Source organism: Megalobrama amblycephala, linkage group LG3, assembly GCF_018812025.1.
Source record: "Megalobrama amblycephala isolate DHTTF-2021 linkage group LG3, ASM1881202v1, whole genome shotgun sequence".
In the NCBI taxonomy this organism is placed as follows: domain Eukaryota; kingdom Metazoa; phylum Chordata; class Actinopteri; order Cypriniformes; family Xenocyprididae; genus Megalobrama; species Megalobrama amblycephala.
Genome location: NC_063046.1, coordinates 54581277 through 54589435, shown reverse-complemented (window position 1 = coordinate 54589435; position 8159 = coordinate 54581277).

Genomic DNA, 8159 nt, shown 5'->3' with positions numbered 1-8159 from the left:
TTCATTGAAATTAAAAATTTGAGTTAATACAATGAATGCGATTGGTTCAATCAACAGAAACTCAAAATATTATGTTATCTGAACCAAATTAATTGTCTAAGTTAATTTGATATATATTTATATTATTATTAATTATATATATATATATATATATATATATATATATATATATATATATACAATTTTTTTTATTATTCAATATATTTACAGTGTGAACTGAATTCCAGCAGATATTGGCAGCCAGTGTCAAGACCCGAGGAGAGGCATAATAAGAAAACTTCCAGAGGTTAAAACAAGTGGTGTTGCCACATATTGTGCTTTAGGGGACAGAGGGCAGATGCTGGAAGTCTGGCAAGAAAAAGCTGCAGTAGTTTGGCTGTGAAATTGACTAGGGACCACACAACAACTGAGCAGAGGTCAAGGAAGGCTTGTTTAACACACTGTGCAAACTGTGTGACCGCCTGCAAACTTTCTGTTAAAAACTTTTCTCCGATGTCCTGTGTCCTGTCCAGTTTCATTTTGCTCTCTGTAAGTGTGGTTTGGGCTGTGTCATATATCCCGTGTCTCCAGTACTCCATTTCCCACAATCCTCCTGTTCTCCACACCTGCACTCACTTCCCTCGTCATCTCCCCATCATCACCGATCATCTTCACCTGGACCTCCTCGTCAGCACTCCCTATATATATGGACTCACTCCCTTCACTCCTTGTCTGTTCTTGTGTATGTTAACTTGTGTTTGGATGTTGTTTCTCTCCTGTTGTATCAATAAAACCCGTTTGCTTGTGAAAGTCCATTGACATCTCTTCTCTACAACAACCAAACGTTACAGAAGAACAGACCAATACTGCTGGAAGTCCACAATTGCAAGATGGGATTGTTTCTTATTCCTGTGACTCCTGCTCCCCCACAGCCTCTCACGCCGACATCAGCGGCTGATCAGCTCGTCGGACTATTCCAGGTTGGACGTTCACTGGAGAGGTATGTGGAGGAGTTCGTAGAGCTCGCTTATTTGACAGATTGGTCGGATGCTCGTTTGATCACCCTGTTTCTGGATGGACTGGACGAGGACACAATTCGCTTTTATGAACCTGACGATTATGTTTCCTTAACTGATACTATAAATTTAATTTTGTATTTAAACGGCTCCAAATTCCTTGTCGAAGAGGTTCAGGATTTTAAGTGTTCTTCTCGTCCAGTCCTCCCGGAAACACGGGCGGCCTGGCCAGTCTGTTCAAGCTCCGTCTTCCTCCGTATACCCCTCCAGTGAATTGTCTTCCTGTGTCACGCTGGGCCCACACACCTCCGCTGGGTCCAGAAGGCGGAGGAGGAGGAAGAGAAAGACCGCAGAGCCCTCCCCTGTCTCCGCAGAGCCCTCTCCAAACTCCGCTGAGCCCACTCCAGTGCCAGTGGGGCTTCTGGTCGTATATGAGGGGATGGACTGGACCCCTCTTCAAGTTTCTCCAGTCTCAGCCGCCGAGCCAGTATCTCCAGTCTCAGCCGCCGAGCCCTCTGCTCCAGCCGGCCGCCGCCGAGCCCTCTGCTCCAGCCGGCCGCCGCCGAGCCCTGCTGCTCCAGCCGCCGCCGCCGAGCCAGCATCTTCAGCCTCCGCTGAGCCAGCATCTCCAGCCTCCGCCGAGCCAGCATCTCCAGCCTCCGCCGAGCCAGCCGCCGCCGCATCTTCAACCTCCGCCGAGCCTGCAGCTCCAGCCTGCCAAGAGCCCACTCCAGCCCACAAACCCACTCCTTTCCTTAGACTCCTGAAGGCCCTCCTAAACCTCCCAAAGTATTTTTTTTGGGGGGGGGGGGCAAGTACCCGTGGGTGGGGTACATGTGGGCGTCACACATGTGGGTGGGGCTCAAGGACCGCCGTGGCCGCCCACGGCCCCTGACCCGCCATGGCCGCCCACGGCCCCTGACCCGCCATGGCCGCCCACGGCCCCTGACCCGCCATGGCCGCCATCGTCTCCGGACCCGCCATGGTGGCTTGGACTGATGGACTCGTCCTGGAGACCTCCGGTTATGTCCAGCCCTCTCCCTGTACCGGCGTGAGGTCTCCAGGACGCCCACCCCCCCGTGCCTACTGGGAGGGGGAGGTACTGTCATATATCCCGTGTCTCCAGTACTCCATTTCCCACAATCCTCCTGTTCTCCACACCTGCACTCACTTCCCTCATTATCTCCCCATCATCACCGATCATCTTCACCTGGACCTCCTCGTCAGCACTCCCTATACATATGGACTCACTCCCTTCACTCCTTGTCTGTTATTGTGTATGTTAACTTGTGTTTGGATGTTGTTTTTCTCCATTGTATCAATAAAACCCATTTGCTTGTGGAAGTCCGTTGACGTCTCTTCTTTACAACAACCAAACGTTACAGGCTGCATGGACTGTGGATTAAAAAAAAAAAAAAAAACATACACTACTGGTAAAAAGTTTGGAATATTTATATTTAAAATAGTAAAATAATATTGTAAAAAAAAAACAACAAAATTAACAACAACTGTTTTCTATTTTAAAATGTAGTATTCCTGTGATGGCAAAGCTGATTTTTCAGCATTATTATTAAGTCTTCAGTCACATGATCCTTCAGAAATCATTCTAATATGCTGATTTTCCTCTAAATTATTATTGGTACTCTGCTCAATAATTAATAATGTATCTTATTATTTTCAATGTTGTTTTTGCAGTTTAATATTTTTGTGGAAATCATGATACATTTTTTTTTGATGATGGGAAAATTCAAAAGAACAGCTTTTATTCTTAAAACTTTTGTAACATTTTAAATCTATTTACTGTCAGTTATGATCAATTTAATGTGTCATTGCTTTCAGTATGTCAAGTGACAGTCTAAATGTTAAATCTTTCAATCAGCACTACATTGAAACTGGTCATTTGAGAGCTCCTATCTTGCTTTGCTATAAAGGAATCGTATTAAAAAAAAGTTTTTTTTTGTTTTTTTAAAGGGTTAGTTCACCCAAAAATGAAAATTCTGTCATTAATTACTCACCCTCATGTCGTTCCACACCCATAAGACCTTCGTTCATCTTCGGAACACAAATTAAGATATTTTTGATAAAATACGATGGCTCAGTGAGGCCTCCATTGACAGCAAGTTAATTTACACTTTCAGATGCCCAGAAAGCTACTAAAGACATATTTAAAACAGTTCATGTGACTACAGTGGTTCATTCTTAATGTTATGAAGCGACAAGTTTTTGTGCGCCAAAAAAACAAAATAACGACTTCATTCAACAAGTGATGGGAGATTTCAAAACACTTCTTCATGAAGCTTTGAAGCTTTACGAATCTTTTGTTTCAAATCAGTGGTTCGGAGCATGAACGTCATGTGATTTCAGTAAATGAGGCTTCGTTACGTCATAAGTATTTAGAAATTTCAATAGTTCACGCGACTTTGGGATTTTCATACATGCTCCGAACCACTGATTCAAAACTAACAGATTTGATCAAACATATCTTAATTTGTGCTCTGAAGATGAACGAAGGTCTTACAGGAGTGGAATGACATGAGGGTGACAGAATTTTCATTTTCGGGTGAACTAACCCTTTAAGCATAAAGTGGCAGGACCGGGCCGTTGTTTTGCATATCTAAAAAAGCAAACACTGTGGTGACCTTCAATATATATACATCTCTTATTTTTTCTTTATTTTCTTAAGATTCTGAAAATATTATGTAACTTAGTATGTAAACTTATGAGGAAAGAGTGATACAGTATGTAAATGTATGAGCTAGGGGTGTGACGAGACAGGTATCTCTGAGATTGAGTTCACGAGACGAGACAAGATTTTTACACACTATTTTTAAGAAATCCTCAGTGGTGAAAGCATGACTAGAAAAAATATTCTGCAGGTGTATTTGAAATGTTTTAACTAATCATCTTGTAATGAATGTCATTTCAGTTCTACTTTCTGAGTATGAATTATCATATGCAGTAAAAGACAACAATACTCAAGTACTGTAAAAGGTTTTGCCACAAACTCAACTGACTGACTTCTCTCTGATTTCAGTCTCTTCAGATCTTACTGTACATGATTTATGAGCTTCTACAACCTTTGACCTCCTAACTGAACTCCTTTCCACAAACTGATCATAGAAATAAAAACAGTATAAATAAAAATGGTAACACTTTACAATAAGGTCTCATTTATTAACATTAATGTATTAACCAACATCTACTAACAATGAGCAATATATTTGCTACAGTATTTATTAATCTTTGTTTATGTTAGTTAATAAAAAGTCATTCATTGTTAGTTCATAGTTTACAGTGCATTAACTAATGTTAACAAATGAAACCTTATTGTTTGTGCTTAATAAGATTGAGATAAAACTGTTATTCGTTTTCATGGTAACACTTTACATTAAGTGCAACCATAATCGCACTCTCTCAATATTCAAAGTGTTTTGTGTGAATCTGTGAATATGGAGCAGCGGCGACCATTTTCAAACTGAATTAAATGTTTTTTATTTAAACACAAAGCAAAAATACAGTGGAGGCGTAATGTAAACGTAGCTGTGGCATATTCTTTCCTAATCATCCTAACACTCTGTCATGGCAACATCACGAGACTACTTTTCGCCTCGACGAGAAATCTCGTCACAGTTTAGTCTCGCGAGATCTCGTGACACGAGATCTCGTCACACCCCTAGTATGAGCACAACTGTACACTGTAAAAAATATTTAAGTTGTAAATAAAACAAAGATTATTAGAGTATATACTATTTAAGTCTTTCTACTTCACAAATTCAATGTTCTATGTGGTGTTCATTTTTTAATCAATTTAATTTCTACTCCAGTTTTTTTTTTTCAGTGTATATGTAGACCATCTTACTGTTATATTCACTGTTTGTTTTTTAATCATAGTAATAGATCCAGTTTTATGAGCATGTAGATTCTCCCAGTGCAGATGAAAGCAATACATAATAACAACATTATTATTACACACCCTATTCTCAAAGTAAATAACGCACAAATGCACTACAGGATACATTGGAAATTACATGTTCATTTCCTTCCAATCACAACATAATCACTATCACAGACACATACCGTTCTCTCCATATCATTCCCCAGCCCATGAAAAAAGACAGCATCTGATTAGCTCAGCCCAAGCAGGTATCTTGCCATCTCTATAAGCACCAATCTCACTGAAAAATGAACAGAACTCATAACATATACTGTTCATAATGTGCATCATTTCCACGGATCCTAAAATAAGCCTGCATGTTCAATAACAGGTCAAAGGTCATCCAGAGTACAGAAATTATGGATGTGTTCCTGCGTCAATAAAATACAAACACAGCTCTCCACATATCATGAACCCTTTGAATTACATTATTGAAGCATCTTGGATGGATGTGCTATAATACCAAGGTCCTTCTTTCCAATATGCGATTTTGTTATTTCTCTTGCCAAGTCATGATGTTAGGACCGAAATGGGTTATGCGCCCACTCGTACACAGTGGCTTCCTGTTTCATCTGTGTCTCTCTGGTGTAAATGTGAATATGATTCATTGCTACTTCTTCAGTCTCTTCGGTTTATACAAACAACATGAGTCACCTGTTAGTTATGATAGCTAAAAGAGCTTACAACAGTGTATGAAGAGTATATCATGATGTAACAAAGGTGATGTGGTTTAAGGAGTATTTATTATGAAAAGATCAAATACATCATCTCAGACAACAAGAATTTGTTGTCCAAAATGGCCTTGCATTGTAATGAAATAGGAATCACAATCTTATCAATCATCCATTCAGGTCTGGAAGCATATACATGGAGTTTGCCCAGCACAATCACTACCAATTTTGAGCAGGAAGGATTGTCACATCTAAACATTTTTACCATTTGAGACTGAAACATTTTAGTTAGAACAACAACAAGCAACTCTCCAATGTGTTCATGTTTCTACTCACAGACATCTGACCTTGACTGACTGAACGGAAGAAATGAACCGGAGAAAATTTCCACATCAAAAAAGACGGAGCACCAGAGCCACACCTACCTATAATCACCACGGACCAGTGCTAGTTCAAAGGCGGAAGGAACTTTTCTGGTAAGTTCACTTTGACAAGCTGTTTCAAACCCCATAAACGAACTTCGTTTTGACCTGATTTTGTTTCAAAGTTACATGTCATCAGTTTGTCGTTCGATTTCGCTTGAAGTAGACTACAGTAGGGGCTTTTAGTACGACGTGGCCCTGGATTAACTACAACCAAGGGAACGAATTTATAAAACGTGGCCATGAATTAACTAAAACTAAGGAACAAATTAATAAAACGTGGCCAAGAGCTAAAAATACATGGGAATTAATTCTTAAAGGAGTTAGTTCACCCAAAAATTAATTACTCACCCTCATGTTGTTCCACACTCTTAAGACCTTCTTTCTTCTTCAGAACACAAATTAAGATATTTTTGATGAAATCCAATGGCTCTGTGAGGCCTCCACTGACAGCAAGATAATTTACACTTTCAGATGCCCAGAAAGCTACTAAAGACATATTTTAAATAGTTCATGTGACTACAGTGGTTCAACCTTAATGTTATGAAGCGATGAGAATACAAAATACAAAATACAAAATAAGGACTTTATTCAACAATATCTAGTGATGGACGATTTCAAAACACTGCTTCATGAAGCGTTCAAAGCTTTACGAATCTTTTGTTTCGAATCAGTGGTTCAGAGCATGTATCAAACTGCCAAAGTCATGTGATTTCAGTAAACGGGGCTTCGTTATGTCAAGTGTTTCGAAACGTTTCGAAATTTCAATGGTTCACGTGACTTTGGCAGTTTGATACAAGCTCTGAACCACTGATTTGAAACAAAATATTCGTAAAGTTTCGAAGCTTCATGAAGCAGTGTTTTGAAATCGCCCGTCATTAGATATTGTTGAATAAAGTCCTTATTTTGTTTTTTTTTAGCGCACAAAAAGTATTCTCATCGCTTCATAACATTAAAGTTGAAAGACTGTAGTCACATGAACTGTTTTAAATATGTATTTAGTAGCTTTCTGGGCATTAAAAGTGTTAATTATCTTGCTGTCAATGATTTGATTTCAATTACAGATTTCATCAAAAATATCTTAATTTGTGTTCTGAAGATTAACGAAGGTCTTACGGGTGTGAAACGAAATGAGGGTGAGTAATTAATGACAGAATTTTAATTTTTGGGTGAACTAACCCTTTAATTTGTGGCCGCAATATATTTTTTTTTCTTCTGTGTGTCATGTGGAGGGCTCAGTACTCACATGACATTAAAATTATTAATAGTTTTACAACATTTGTTATTCTTGGTTATTGTTAATTTACATGTCTGAAAACATTTGAAGTTGTATAAATTAACATTTGGTACTGTATTATGAATGAACATGTTACTATAAGCAATAAAAATATGTATAATCTAACAGTAGCCTACATTAATAAATGCTATAAAAATAGTTGCTAAACAACACTCAGACACCTAACAAACTAAAACTGTAAAGTGTTTCTATTATTTATTAGTAGTACTTGCATGGGCTTTTTCAAAATCCATATACCATTTTGATACCTCAAATTGTGCAGCATGATGATAATACTTGTGCTATTACTTTTCTAAGCAATCAAACTTATGATTTTCATCCACCAGACGATAAAACAGGCTTAAAAATCCCATAGACCATTTGATGTATTTTTGTTGAAATAACTGTATCTTCTTAGTTTTTTCTAATCAGTTATGTACATTAGAGTTTTATGTTAGCCTACATCTAATGTTGTTCAGTTAATGTTTATTGCACTACTTTAGTATCACATGTGTTACCATGATGGTGTTTTGTGTTTGTGTGAATGACATCTTAGTATTTACCTTTTCAGCTCGTGGAAAAGCTGCTTGTGATGAACAATGTTTCATCATGTGACTTTCACATCACCAACTGTTTATGGAGGTTGTCAGTGTATTACAAAGGTACATAACAGATATTAGTATAGGCTTGTTTTTGTTGTTTTTTTTTACAGGGAATAGGGATGAGAACTTTGGGCCAGTAAGCAACCATTCAGAATAACCACATAGAAACATGTTTATAACACACTACCATCATGAGCAAGCACCACTCAAATTTTCTTCAGACAATGTATATTTTTCTCTACCATTACAATACAATAGA